This window comes from Seriola aureovittata, chromosome 18 (assembly GCF_021018895.1).
Source record: "Seriola aureovittata isolate HTS-2021-v1 ecotype China chromosome 18, ASM2101889v1, whole genome shotgun sequence".
Lineage (NCBI taxonomy): Eukaryota > Metazoa > Chordata > Actinopteri > Carangiformes > Carangidae > Seriola > Seriola aureovittata.
In genome coordinates this window covers 3825117-3839089 of record NC_079381.1, presented here as the reverse complement: position 1 = coordinate 3839089, position 13973 = coordinate 3825117, and the positions used below count along the sequence as shown (strand labels likewise).

Here is a 13973-nt window from a genome sequence, read left to right as displayed (position 1 = left end):
GAAGTTCTCGGTGTGAAAGCTGCTTGTTTCCTGCAGCTTAAGGTCTACTCAGAGAGAAAAAAAAAAAAAAAGAATGGCTTTATCTGTGTTCATGAATGTTGCAGAGTCTTAGCTCGATCCTCTTTTCATGCACAAAAACCCAGCCCAGTGTTGTCGCTGACATTACCACATAAGCCTCCCTGAAAGCCAAGGAAAACCCCGGTAAAATGAAAGCAGGGTGACGTCTTCTTCCAGTAAGCCGAGCGGATATGAGATGAGGGTATCATGTCGGGAAGGGCAACATGATCGAGACATGTAGCAGTTTTTCTTTTTTTTTTTTTTTTCATCTCCTCTCATTAAGCCTTTCATCCAAGCTGTGACAGGAGCCAATCAGTCTTGGCGATGAGAACCGGGGTTACTGAGAAATTAGGAGTGGTATGTGTGTGTGTTTCTGTGTGTGTATATGTGTGTGTGTGTGTGTGTGTGTGTGTGTGTCTGTGTGTGTGTGCCAGCTTGCACACCTTGAATCCTGAGATGTGTTTTAGCTTGTCTTGTCTGACAGAAGTGAGACCAGTTGAAGTGTTGTTCTGCCAAACTGCTCATCATGGCAGGATTACAGAGAGTAGGAGCGAACAGGGTGAGGCAGCAGCCACCTACTACCATCTGAAGATTCACTGTCAGCACACAAAATCTGAAAAGAGTCTTTCATTTCCTTACAGCTTAGAAAAAAAAATCTAAAGAGGAACATTGTCTGACTGTCTAGAAACTTTTACTGTTACCAACCAGCTTCATACAGGCCCATACAGACAGAAAACATTGGACGTAGATGGATGGACAAACAGCTTTTTGATCCTGGAGTCTGGGTTTACTTCATGAAGACGTGTGATCCACTGAATCGGTATCGATGCCAGTACTGACATCATTGGGCTGATCAGATTAAATACATTAAAGCTCCATATCTTTCACTTCTCCTTTGTTTTATTTGAAGTGTTGATCCATAAGAAGATATATTTGTGGTTTTAAGAACCAAAAACCATCTCAGTGTAGTTTTACATCTCCTCTCTCAGGCTTCTCTCTGGAGCTCTAGTAACAACAGGTCATCGAGCCAATCAGAAGAGAGGAGTGCTTTGATACATCCACAGTATTAATATAGAACCTAGACCTGCTTTATAATCAAAGTACCTTTATACTATTTGGGACCTTTAAGCTATAAAGAGGGGGAAGCTGCATCGTTCAAGTGGGAATAACACAGCAGGCTGTAAGAAAGTCAAGACTAATGCATCGCAATGACACTATTTCATAAACCTCCTAAACAATCTAATTAGAATCTGAACAAGCCAAGAAACCATGCTGATGTATGAACTTCTCCAGTCATAATAAAAAAGTGATGTGCAGTTAATCTACACTGCACGGACGTTAACAGTTTTTAAATTTGGGAAAAAGTGAATCACTGGAATCATGGCGGTGCGATTCATCAGCAGATATGATTCTGTCCCCAAACTAGAGAGAAAAGAAAATAAAAACAAACAATAAAATAAAATAAAATTACTTTGATTATGGATACTCATTCTGGACCTTTGGGAACAGTGTATGTAAAAGCTCAAAAGCTCAATTTAGTCCTTATGAAGACGGATTTACAGGCGCATAAACACACACACAAACACACACACACACACACACGCACACCTGCACATCCGCAAATGAATAAAAGAACCATTCACTTTCGTCTTCTCTCTTCTCCCATCTCTCACGCTTTCTCCGCCACACAAACACACACACACACACACACGCACACACACACACACACACACACACACGCAGGCAGGCCGGATCCTGTTGTTTTCTCTAGTGGAGCAGAACCTGCTGCTGTTACGAGATACAGTGAAACTCCCACAGTCGTGTTTCAGCTCTGTGACAAAACCCCACAAACCAACACAGAGCTGCCTCCTACTCACATGTTCAAACAGCACACAACATGGTCCTGATTTTATAAAGAGGCGAGTCCAGTTTCAGGAAGAACAATCAAGATTTTGCCTTATAGGGATCATAGTGAATGTGTTCACAGAGACAGGACAGATGAAGATGAAACGAGCCCTGAGAAAACACTTTTTGGTGGATTTTGCCTGTGGTGTTTTGTTTGATGTATGTTTTTATATACCGTGGTATTACAGTCATTATAGCCCTGGTTGTATTTCCTTCTTACAGAATCACTATTCTGAGAGTCATGAGTTAATTCTTATGATTTGAAACATGCATGTTGACTGTTGAATTTTACAAATATCTTTTGAGTATTTCTTCACTAAATGGGGTAATATTTTGTAGCTTTTAAGGATGTTTTTTTTTTACTTTTTCACATTTTGCATTAAAGTCTTAAAGAGAGTGGTGTCAACCTCTTGGAAAGAAATTTTAAGAACAATTGAATTTAATTTGGACACGAGGGCTGAGATACATAGAGAGACACTGTCCTTCAAACACATGGACTCTGGTTTCCACCCTGTTCAAATGCCCTAAAGCAACACCCTGAAAATATCCTCTTTGGTGGGCACAGACTAACACACTCTCATACTGTCCAATAGCTTGGCCAACACATATGTCCTCGACTCACTGTGTGTGTATGTTACTGAGCTCCTGCTCTGTCCGTCTCTGCAGCTGCTGGAGGTCAAAGGTCAGCTCCTCACTCAAAACGGCAATCCTCCACAGTCCTTCTCTTCCAGCGTCGTCCTCACACACCAAGCCCTGACCACAGCAGGAGACAAGAGGAGTTAGAGGAGCCTCCAGGTGTAACACACCGTCTGGCGGCCATATTGGAGGGCTGATAAACTATTGCTAAGTGGAAACCAAACATGTCATCACTAATCCGTGATTTTTTTGTTTACATGATGTCAATCTGTTTACGTAGTAGCTTCATCTGATGTTAATCTGATCATCATACTAACATACAGCAAATTAGCATATTTGCATGTTAGTCTTTGCTAACTGGGTAGTTTATGTTTTTGGAGACCAACAAACACTGGAGCTCTGTGCCAATTTAAGAGCCGCATCCTTCTGACTACGCAGTCTACGAAGGTGCGGCCTCGAGTTTGCCTTATTCTCCTTTTGAAAAGTGAATAATCTCTGGGACGCAACGAATCTTGCGATATGCGGGGAAACGAGGGTTGCATTTGCAGGAGCCTTTGAAAATGAAGCAAACGGACTCCAAATGCAGCCTTCGAAGGATGCGGCGCCTGAATTGAGAGACTTGGTGACCTCTTCTAACCCAAAGCGTAAAACACATCCATCATTTCACGCCAGTAACAGGCACTTAACACATTGTACAGACAGAAGAAGTCAAATTGGCTAGTTTCAGAGAGCAAATGTAATAAAGTTGCTGCACGTTGACCACTTTTACTGCTGGGAAACAAGACAGTGCTATATCCTTAGGCTGCAATTATAGTTATAGTTCTGTTTCCAAATGACACACCCAATAGTTACCATGGTGAATGGGAGGATAATGAATGTCAAAGAAAAGAGTGTGCTGACAATAAAAAGGCAGGAGAGTCAAATGCTCCATCATCATATAATATTTAGTCTAGAGTGTATTTGATATGAGAATATACCCATATAACATTTCAGCTCTCAGTAGTCTGCTGTCTCAGTTTGTCAGACATAGCAACATGTTGAGTAAAACAGAAGAATGATGAATCACCAGCTGAAGGAGGAGAGGGGGAGAGCAGACAGACAAGAGGAGGCGAAACGAGACACACAGACAACAGGGAAACCAAAAGAGACACTTGAGGACATGAAGAGCAAAAGAAGAAGTTGGTAGAAGTGAAATCTAACATGGCGTGTCTGAACTCGTTGAGGTGACGGAGTCCTTCAGAGAGCGGCTGTGGGCTGAGAGAGACAACAGACCGACTGAGTCATCCTGGCAGAACATGATGCTCACCCTCATCCTCCCCTTCGTCTGTCTGTCTCCGTCCATGTGACTCAGTATGAGAGACAAACTGGCACTATGTTCACACAGCGGCCAATCTGATCTGTTCTTCAAAGACGATCTTTAGTCCACATTGAAACTTACGAGCAGCAATATAAAATTTCTATTTTCAGACATTTCAATGGTTTTCTGTAGTAATAGTGATGACAGAGACACAGAGGCAGGCACGATATCTGTTCCAGATGCTGTACTTTCATACCCATTTAATGTAGTTCATCCCGAACTGTAAGTATGACCCCAAACGGGCAATTCTGGATCAATGGACTTGAAGATAAACATCTATCCATTTACCCAGCTGATCTCCACACATTTACTTTCTATCACACTGTTTCAGCGAACTTTGTATATAAGGTTATGTTTCCGCCACTTCATCCTTTCACGCAAGAAAATAAATTTCTTTCAGTTTTATAATCCCTCCACGATCTCGTTATACGTAATACGTCTGTGTCATTTTGCAATAATTTATGGTAATCATGGCCGGACCAATACGGGACTTCTGAGGCCAATGCCAGTACACATATTTGAGAGTTTAAAAATCTGATAAAGATTTATTGACCTATTTCAGATTTCTTTACACATCCCATAACATAAATACATAAGGTACCCTTAATCTTTTTTTTAACATGCAACCAAGAGTTGAAAAATAAACTTGTTACCACTCTCTGACGGACAAACTGTAAAATGTGACCGTTTAATCATAATATGTGACAAGTTCCAGTGAGGGTAAAATGAGTTTTGAATTCTCTTATGAACTCAGGATAACCACTGGTTGGTAGCCACTAGCTTATGAAGTTAGCCTGGAAATAAACTCATTTGTGTTGCTTTATTTTTCTCTGCATGTGGTCTAGGAGGTAAGTTCTCTCCACTGTGATCTGTGATGATCATGGCTCCATGAACCAAATGGACAGTTTAAGTAAGAGGAGAAAGTCGGAGCGATACATGACCTGGGGTCAAGTAGAAGCTGGAGAGGACACGTTTTAGCATAAGGTGCTTTTCACAAAGAAATGAGTATATGTTTGATGTTTATTTCACTTTTTCACTTGTACTTTCCACCATCATGCTCGCTAACTTTTTAGAAGCCTTTGAAGTCAAACACGAGTCACATAAGGGAAATGACATTAAAACTCATTTACGAGCATTTAGAACAGTTTTAATTTGATTTTTCTTTCGTACTTTATTGTATTTTCACAATTGAAGCTTCAGGAAAAGAAAGACACTTGACACTAGAGCGGTGCAATAACTCGGATTCGAGCTGCCTGTCTTATCATGACCTCGGGAGACATCAACAACAAGGGAAACCAAAGAGAGAAAAGAAAGCGGCACACAGATTCTGAGAAATGGAGAGAAAAATTATGCAAATCACATGAAGAGAGTGCTGATAAAAACACATCCCTGCAAAGAGGAATGAGGAGAAATGCAGTTAAGGCAGGGTTGAGCAATTAGCCCTGTACCCTCTAGCAAAGATTCCCGTTTTAAAAACATCAGGTTAAAGAAAAAAACAAACTGCTAACTCCAACCTCAGCGAAGAGAAAATGACACTTGATGCCTCGGCTGATAATCATCTGTTTTTTACTGGAGGTGTCATGTTTAACGTTCCTGAAACAACTTCAGTTAAATTTGCGAGGATTTGACTCATTAAAAAGTTTAATGTTTTCTTCCATCTGTCCAACTGGAGAATTTGGCCTTTAGCTGCTTATCAGATCCTCCACTGACTAAGAAGACATGTATGTTATTTCTATTATTTCACCACATTCGCTTGATTTTATGACTTTTCAAGTATCTTTACATTCGTATATTGATGTTCAAAATGATTTTTCATCTCATTTACCTGGTGGTCCTCAGCGACGGGGGATTGCAAGATGTGAACTTTATCTTCTATCAGCTGCCGAAGTTTGTCCACAGAAGCAGGGAAGTGGTCTCTGTTTCTCTGTAACTCTGGAGACTTGAGAGAAAGGGAGAGAATATTTTCAGTGTTTTATCACTTTATTTCATCACAGTAACCCTCAGTATAAATTTGACTCAGTGTGTTTCACAACCAGCAGCTTTAGCAGCAGCCAATCGTCACTGGGAGCCTGATCCTGAAGTGTTAACATGTGGTGGTAGAGTGTTTGAAGGACATGCTGCAGATTGTTTTGCCTGAATGTCTAGATGCCATAGTCAGACAGAATCAAGGCAACACCCAATTAGCAAAACATCCTCCTCTGATTCTTTAACAAACTTTTTCATCGGTGTGGAATGGAGAGAGACAGGAACGGTGGGAGAGGGAGAGAGAGAGAGAGAGAGAGAGAGAGAGAGAGAGAGAGAGAGAGAGAGAAAGGCGGAAATGTAGTGAATTGTGCCCTCCAGACTGAGCGCTGTACGACTTCAAAGCCTCGCACTTTAGCTCGCTGAAACACAGAGAGGATGCCCTAAATACCAGCACACAACTGTTCCCCATCTGAGATGTAGAAACACATATGTGGAGTAAAGTTTGTCTGTGGTTCCGTCAGAACGAGGCAGAGAGAACGCTCGACTGAAGTCAAGCTTAAAGCACTAGAATAGGACGTCTCACAGTGTATAATGATGCCTCAGATCAGACATGCCACCAATCTTCATCTGTGTGGTTCAATGAATTCAATGCTGTATGTTTATGTATATGACCATAATAGCATTTTAACATTAGTATTATAGCATGGATATAGAAAGTAGTATGGATATTGAAATTTTTGTCTACAGTGTTTAGTTCAGCTTATACATAAGAATGTACATCTAAAAACTTGCTGCAACTTTTCATTAATTCTTCTGGGGCTTATTTTTTTAATCAATTCATGTCATCTATGAAATGTAAAAAAACAAGTGAAAAATGCTCATCTCGAGTTCTGAGATCTGAAGCACATGTCTACTCGTGTCGGGTTTTGTTCAACCATGAGTCAAAAATTTAGAAAGACATAAGTTGGAAGGGGTACAACAGCAATTTAGCATTGCTCTTTCATTAAGTTGGAGGAGTTACATGAGACTGTTCAAATAAAAATAATGGATAAGATTGAAACAGAGGAGGCTGAGATAAACTCCCTTTAAATCTCTAGTATGAGTCAAGCTCCAAAAACACTGGGTCTTACATTTCCAATAAAGCAAATCAATCAATAGCAGCTTTCATCACATCTTTGCTGACTAGTAAACCTGAAAGTAAAGTATCACTCAAACTCCACACAGCCACATTAAAACTTTCCCCCTTTAGAAAACTGAAATCATTTGATGATAATGAAAATAAAATATCTATTCAAATAACTGACTAACAATTGTTGCACCACTAATAAAAGCCGTTAAATAAAAATATATTTACGTATGTGAACTGGGCTAAAGATGTACTACCAGATAATATCTCTTGTCTTTAGTGCTATTGTTGTTATATAGGCCAGAAGTGCAAAAATTCAACCTTAACAGTTACACTTAGTTTGAAATGAAACGCAGACACAGGTGATAAAAAGACATGGATGTGACAGTGCGGGCTTGTCAGGTGACATGTTGTTTAGAGAGTTGGTGTCCTGGAGCAGACCATTCCATTTCTACCTCTCAGTGTGACAGGTGAGTGACAGGAAGCAAGGGGGTCATGTAAAAGCATGACCCCCTGCTAGCGTCCACTGTGACGGATTATGTTTCTGTCTGAAGAAGACTGAGCAGCAACACACCAAGTGCAAACACAAACTCCAAAATCTCAAACAGGAGAGAGTGAAACCTGAATTTTCCTTCCCGTTAAAAGGAACCTCATCAACATTGTTTAGTTGGTTTAACTGTTGAATTTCTGCTCTATGGTGGAACATCAGAAACGCTCAGTATTGTTCTGAAGATGGGAGGTGTTGGTGACCACAATGCAAGTCTGCCTACTGTGCAGACCCTCAGCTGCTGGAAGCTTTCCACCCACCACTGTTTGAAATCCGCCACAGAGAACCATTGTGAGACTGTGCTGAGGCAGCTAACCCGGGTGGCTCGTAATGTTTTCATCTTAAAGGAAGGAAATCGATCTTCATACATACTGTATGTAAAGAAAAAACTACAGATGGACCGCAGGCAATTAATTCCTTTCCCCGCCATATGAGTGGATGCATTTATAACATGAGTGGGCTGGGTGTCTGTGACACAGTGGGTCTGTGTTGTCTGATTAAATGTAATCAAAACAAATCCATTGTGTTTTAATCCCTCTGAGAAAGATTACATGCATCCACAGGAGCTTGAGGGAGCTGAGAGGAATTTCTAGTTGTTTGGAAGATGATGGAAGTGAGAAAAAAAAACAATTCATACGCAGCGTTTAAGTAGCATGTAACATTCGGTGGACCCAACAAAGTCCTTTCTTTTATAAAAAAAAAAATCTCATTATAAAGTGAAATAGTGCTTCATGAATGTGGGCTGCCATAATTCTCTCCTCATTACTTTCTAACCCTGTCTCCTAGAAATTATGTTTATATACAGCTAATTTGTTTTTCCAATTATGTTTCCCTGCAAAACTTAATTGGGAAAACAAATTAGTAATATATAAATGTAATTTGTGTGAGACAGGGTTTTTAATGTCAGAATAACATAACCTGGCTCTGTCTAGATTTTAACTGAAATTGCAAATAAAACATTCCTGTACCAATATGCTGCTGTCTGTATCAGCAGTTCTCCAAATGTTAGTAGGCCTAACTACTGCTATATATTGAAAACATACATTAAAAGATGTAAACATACCCCAAACTTTACCATGTCGCCCACTGCAAGTTCTTCCAAACCAAAACAAGCTAAATGTCTCAATATTCACTATCAGAAATGCTCCAATACTAATGCTTTAAAAAAAGACCAAATTTAACCAACTCAAAATAGCTAAATATTCCCTTACTGAGACTTAACCACAATAAATGTATCTAAATGTACCAGTACTGATGAGTTAAAAAAGAAAATTTACCCAGCTATGGTTAGCTAAATTTAAGTTTTGGCTCACAAAAAAACTGATACTTTAAAAAGACCGAATGCCGTTAACTCAATACTGAGGCCATCCAATAACCAAAGCTCGCTGACTGGTCCAATAAAAAGGGTTTAAAAAGACACACTTCAGCAACACAGATACACAACTGTCCTATTTCCTAGCATCACATTTTCACTCTTCACCTACATTTTTCTGGCTGGAATAAAACCTCCCACCTACTGTACCCTGACTTCTTCTGCTGTATGACACATATTGTGTGTTGCATGTGTCAGCTGAGTGTGTTGACTTTTGAAACAACACAACTAAAAAGTTTTAGTTAAGTCAAGCACTTAGACTTTACCCAACTTCAGTTAATGTCTAATTCATTGTTGACCCAAGTCATTAAAGATTAAATTAGCAAAGCTAAACCCTTCAATACAACAGGTTTCCTGACTCTCATGTGTTTTATAGTTTCTGAGCTGTAAAATGTTTCTTAAATACTCACTGCAGGAGCTGGAGAGAGAGAAGTGCTCATGATGACAAACGGACTCAAAACTCAGTTCTTGCCTGAGCTCAGACCACAGGGGGTTTCAGTGTGTGTGTGTGTGTGTGTGTGTATGTGTGTGTTAGTGGGTGGGCTGCACCACTGTGTACATGGAGATGACCCTAACTACAACCTCTCCACTGACCAGAAAGAAGAGAGAGAGAGAGAGAGACGCAGAGAGAGACCAAGAGAGAGACAGAGAGACAGAGAGAGAGAGAGAGAGACCAAGAGAGAGAGAGAAAGAGAGAGAGAGAGAGAGAGAGAGAGAGAGAGAGAGAGAATGTGAGTTTGTTAGTTAATATCCGGCCAGAGTTTGTCAGGGTTTCTTTGCCTGACTGATCACTTTACTCAACCTCTCATTTATTTGTGTGTGTGAATGAGACACACACAGAGAAAACGTCAGCCATGGATGAAAAGAGGAAACTAAACCAAGTTATTAGATTTGATTCAACCTAGACAATGAAATACAGTAACGTGTGAACACCAAACCAAAACAACATACCTAAATACATGTATGTAGAAAAAGAGCGTGACCCGATTTCATGCGACATTCAAATTCCTGGCAGGTTTTGGGAGCGTAGCGTGACAGAAGTCAGTACATTTGATTTATGTTTGTACATAATGGGTGCTGTCATCTCAGCTATCACACCGCATTGTAAATACCTTTGTAACTAAATTATGGATTTTTCTGAACTCGTGTTCCAAAGTTGCAGTTGGACTGATGTCTGTTACTATACAGTACAAAAATCACCATATAGTACTCTGTATACAGTTAGTATTAAGAGATAATAAGGAAGTTTGGACACAGCACAAACATATAATGCACTAAATTGATTTTTGGTTTATTTAGAACATAAAATGTATTAAGTAAACAATATTTATATTTATTTAATCAATAATAACCATTAGCAATTAATTGTCCAATAATAAGGCATTAAAAAGAGTCTTGGTTATCACTGTCCCACCAGAAAAAACAAAACCCATTATAAACAAAGGAATGCTGAAAAAACCCTGAACAGTGCAACAACCCACAGTTGTCAAGTCCAGTCAAGTCGCCGCTAAGATTAAATAAACCGTGACTAAACCTGAGGTTGGGTTGCATCACGAGGTTCCAACTCTCAACCCCTCCCCCAATCAGAGGAGTCCTAATTCCCTCCCAGGGTGTGTCAGGGTGGGGTCTGATGACTGTAGCAGGTCGCCAAGTCAGACACACCTTGATAAGCAGGCAGGTATGAGGAGGGTGGAGCCCCCTTGCATGTCTGCAGCACTCTCTCCCTTTTTGTTGACTTTGTTCTTTTCAAGCCCTATCTATGTCTCTCTGTCTCTCACACACACACACACACGCACACACACAGGCGCACACACACGCACACACACACACACGCACACACAAAAGATTTTATGTAATAAGATTCAGAGAGTAAACTTTGCAGATGCTGCAGCGATCATCAAAACAAACAGCACATGGCTGATTTAACTAATTGCAAAGTTAGTCCTGTGAGTGGTGAAGAGTTTATCCTCTGGGGAACACGAATGATATCTGCCAATTTCAGTGACACAGAACACAGAACATTAAGATATTCTTTGAGTAAAAATTGGGATTTTGCCTTGACAGTGGTGCTAGAGGAAAGGTCACAGGGTCACCAAAAATATTAGGATACTCCCGCTGGTGAACAGGAATATTTTCAGCTAATTTTGTGGAAATCCGGCCTGTACTTCAAGATTTAACTTGCTGACTGACTGTTCTGTAATGTGTACTACATTACTCAAATTTAAGTACTGTGGACTAAACACTTAAGTTGAGGCGAAACTTGAAATTATCCTGTTGAAAACTACTACTGCTGGAGGTAAACTCACAAAACATTTTATAGCCCATTGGAGTCATATATGTGTTCGCCTGATGAACCTAAATCCAACATCCCCCCCTGCTTTTAACTCTCTTTTGGTCTCCACCCACTCCTCACAAAAACATGTGGTGCTTTAGCTGCTAAAAGTTCCGCTTCCTTCCCCCCCAGCTCGTGACTAACTTCGCTAACAGGCTGCTGCCTGTTGCTGCTGTAAGGTCGATGAGAGTGAACCAAAACAGTAAATGTGTCATGAAACCAAAAACTAACAGCTTAAAGAGGCTAAAAAACTTCTGCAGGAATTAGTGGTCTTTTATCAAAATACTGACTTCTGCAGCTTTAAGTAAAAGTAGCATAGCTGCTCCATTTAAAGTTCTGAGTAAGAGCTAAAGCTAGTTTCACATGATGCTGTATAAAGAGGTTACACTTTGAAATCCGGACTATAGATATTTCAGTACAAATCCAACCACTGAAAGACTCTACAGATTAGTGATGCTCACCAAAGAAGAAGTATGTTTCTTCATCATACAATGTTCAACCAAATTGACTTAATGCGTTTTAAAATACCTCCTCCAGCAGTCAATCAAAAATCGACGTCAGTAAAAGTTCAATTACAGTGACTTCTCTCTCCCCTCAGAGGAGCGGCTCATTCTTTTCACATGAGATACAGCTGACTCTCCCTGTTTGAACAAATAATATTATGCAAGTCAGGTGAGGTTTCCTCTCCACCCGCAGAAAGTTATGAATCACTCTATCACCTCTTTCATTTACATAGTATATTTTTATACTGTATATCCACTGTTGGCATATACAAGCACCACAAATACAAGCTTGCAGGCTGCTCCCCCCCGCCCCCCTTCCCATTTTGCATTTTGTTACTGTACTATCTACCTATCTACACACTGTTTTGTATATCAATTGGTAGATGGACGGTCAGTGTATTGTCAGAAAAATAAAAAAAATATCTTGATGAATCCAAAAAAGTGAAAGCTGGATTATCCCGGATGTTGGATTCTGTTTCTGAAAGCATTTAGAATGAATCAGCCTGGTTCGGATTCTGGGACGACACGTTCTTCTGTAGTCTGTGGACCTGCACTGTCATGACTGTGATGACACGTCATTATTCAGCAAAAAAAATCTGTGTGTGTGGACACGAGGGAACTCCCCCAGACCCAGCATGCTTTGCTCATGACTCACAGCTGTGGTATGCCACCTTGTTTGCTGGTGGACTTTGAACCATCAGGAGCTTTAAACTGGGAGTGAACGGCCGGAGACGCCCTGCAGGCTCGTTTACTGCAGGAACGTTTCTTCATCGATGGAAACAACTTTTAACTGCATCTTCACTCGTTCACTAACACCGTAAAAAATGATGTGGATTTACACAAATGTCATTTAACATATCATTTCACACTAAAAATTCAGTTTGGTTGCTTTGAAATTACTGTTAATACTAAATATTTCTTTTATCATTTTACAGTGAAATTCTACATAAAATGACATTTTTAAAATAAGATAAGTGATTAGGTGTCTACAACTTTACAGTACATCCAATTACTATATATAAATACTAAGGTTGTCTTTACTGGTATGTATGATGTATGCATCAATATATTATACATCACTAAAATACTAAAACAAAAGTTCTCATGTCTTTTACACCTTTTTGACTCAAATAAAATTAAAAGTAGCTCAAAAAGCTTTTTCTGTTCATTTGTAAGTTCAACAGATCTGTGCTTCTGTTGGTCTTAAGAGATTTAATATAAAGGCAACAGGTAGAGCCTGTTCCTTTTTTTACAAGGCTGAGGGACAATTATAAAAACAACTGCATTTCACGATTGCTGCCCCTGATAAACGAAAAGAAAAATCTGTTTGTCAAAAGATAAACACCAACCACTTTTCTTAGTAAAAACTCTTAGTACAGGCGTTGATGTGCTGCTTTAACAGCCTCCGGTCTTCTGCTTTCACACTTTCCACCAGATGTTGAACCTGGCTGCAGGGATTTTCTCCCATGTAGCCACAGGAGCATCAGTGAGGTCCAGTACTGATGCTGGGTGACAGGGTCTGGCTCACAGTGTGTATTGCAGTTCATTCTGAAGCTGTTGGATAGGTGTTGTTGCTTTAGTCACATAGCTCTATGCACGGTGGCACTGTCCCGTTAAAAGGGCTGTCCACATACCTTTGGCCGCTTAGCGTATTCGGTCTCTGGTCTATTTTGGAAACACCGACATCACCGGCAGAATTAAAAATAAAATGCTGTTGAAGTTTGCACAAATAAGTTCCACTTCACCTTCACTGTTCCCATAGGAACAAGCCACGTTGGTTCCAGTAGATGATTGGTAATTCAAACTGGATTGCGCGGTGTGCTGTACAGTGACACACAGCTCTGTCCACATATAAACACCAACTATATAAAACAGTGGAACCAGTTTGTCTGTGCTCTGTGAATAAGCAACATATCACCTCTCCTGTATTTACTCTCCCTCTCGGCTCCTCTCCTGTTAATCAAAGCAGAACCGAACCAGTTCCTCTGTATTTAACAATCACGAGCGGAGGATCACATCTCTCCCTCGCTCCCTCCACTATCATTATCCACATAAAACAGAACAAAAACAGCCGGTTACTTCACTTCTCTGTGTTTCTTGAAAAGCACTCACACAGAAAATGTGCTGAATTCTCCACGTCACGTCGTCTGTTACACTTAATCACCTGCCTCCA

The 13973-nt window shown here is 40.2% G+C and overlaps 1 protein-coding gene across 1 annotated transcript in view; it reads right to left on the bottom strand.

Moving 5' to 3' along the window:
* Positions 1–13973, bottom strand: part of LOC130186466 (cingulin-like protein 1) — a 57681-nt gene that overhangs the window by 33925 nt on the left and 9783 nt on the right. Inside the window, exons 2-3 of the mRNA XM_056403620.1 lie at positions 5781–5894; positions 2585–2715 (exon numbers count right to left, since the gene is read on the bottom strand). The gene's annotated coding sequence lies outside the window, so the exon portion shown is untranslated. The remainder of the gene's footprint in view (positions 1–2584; positions 2716–5780; positions 5895–13973) is intronic.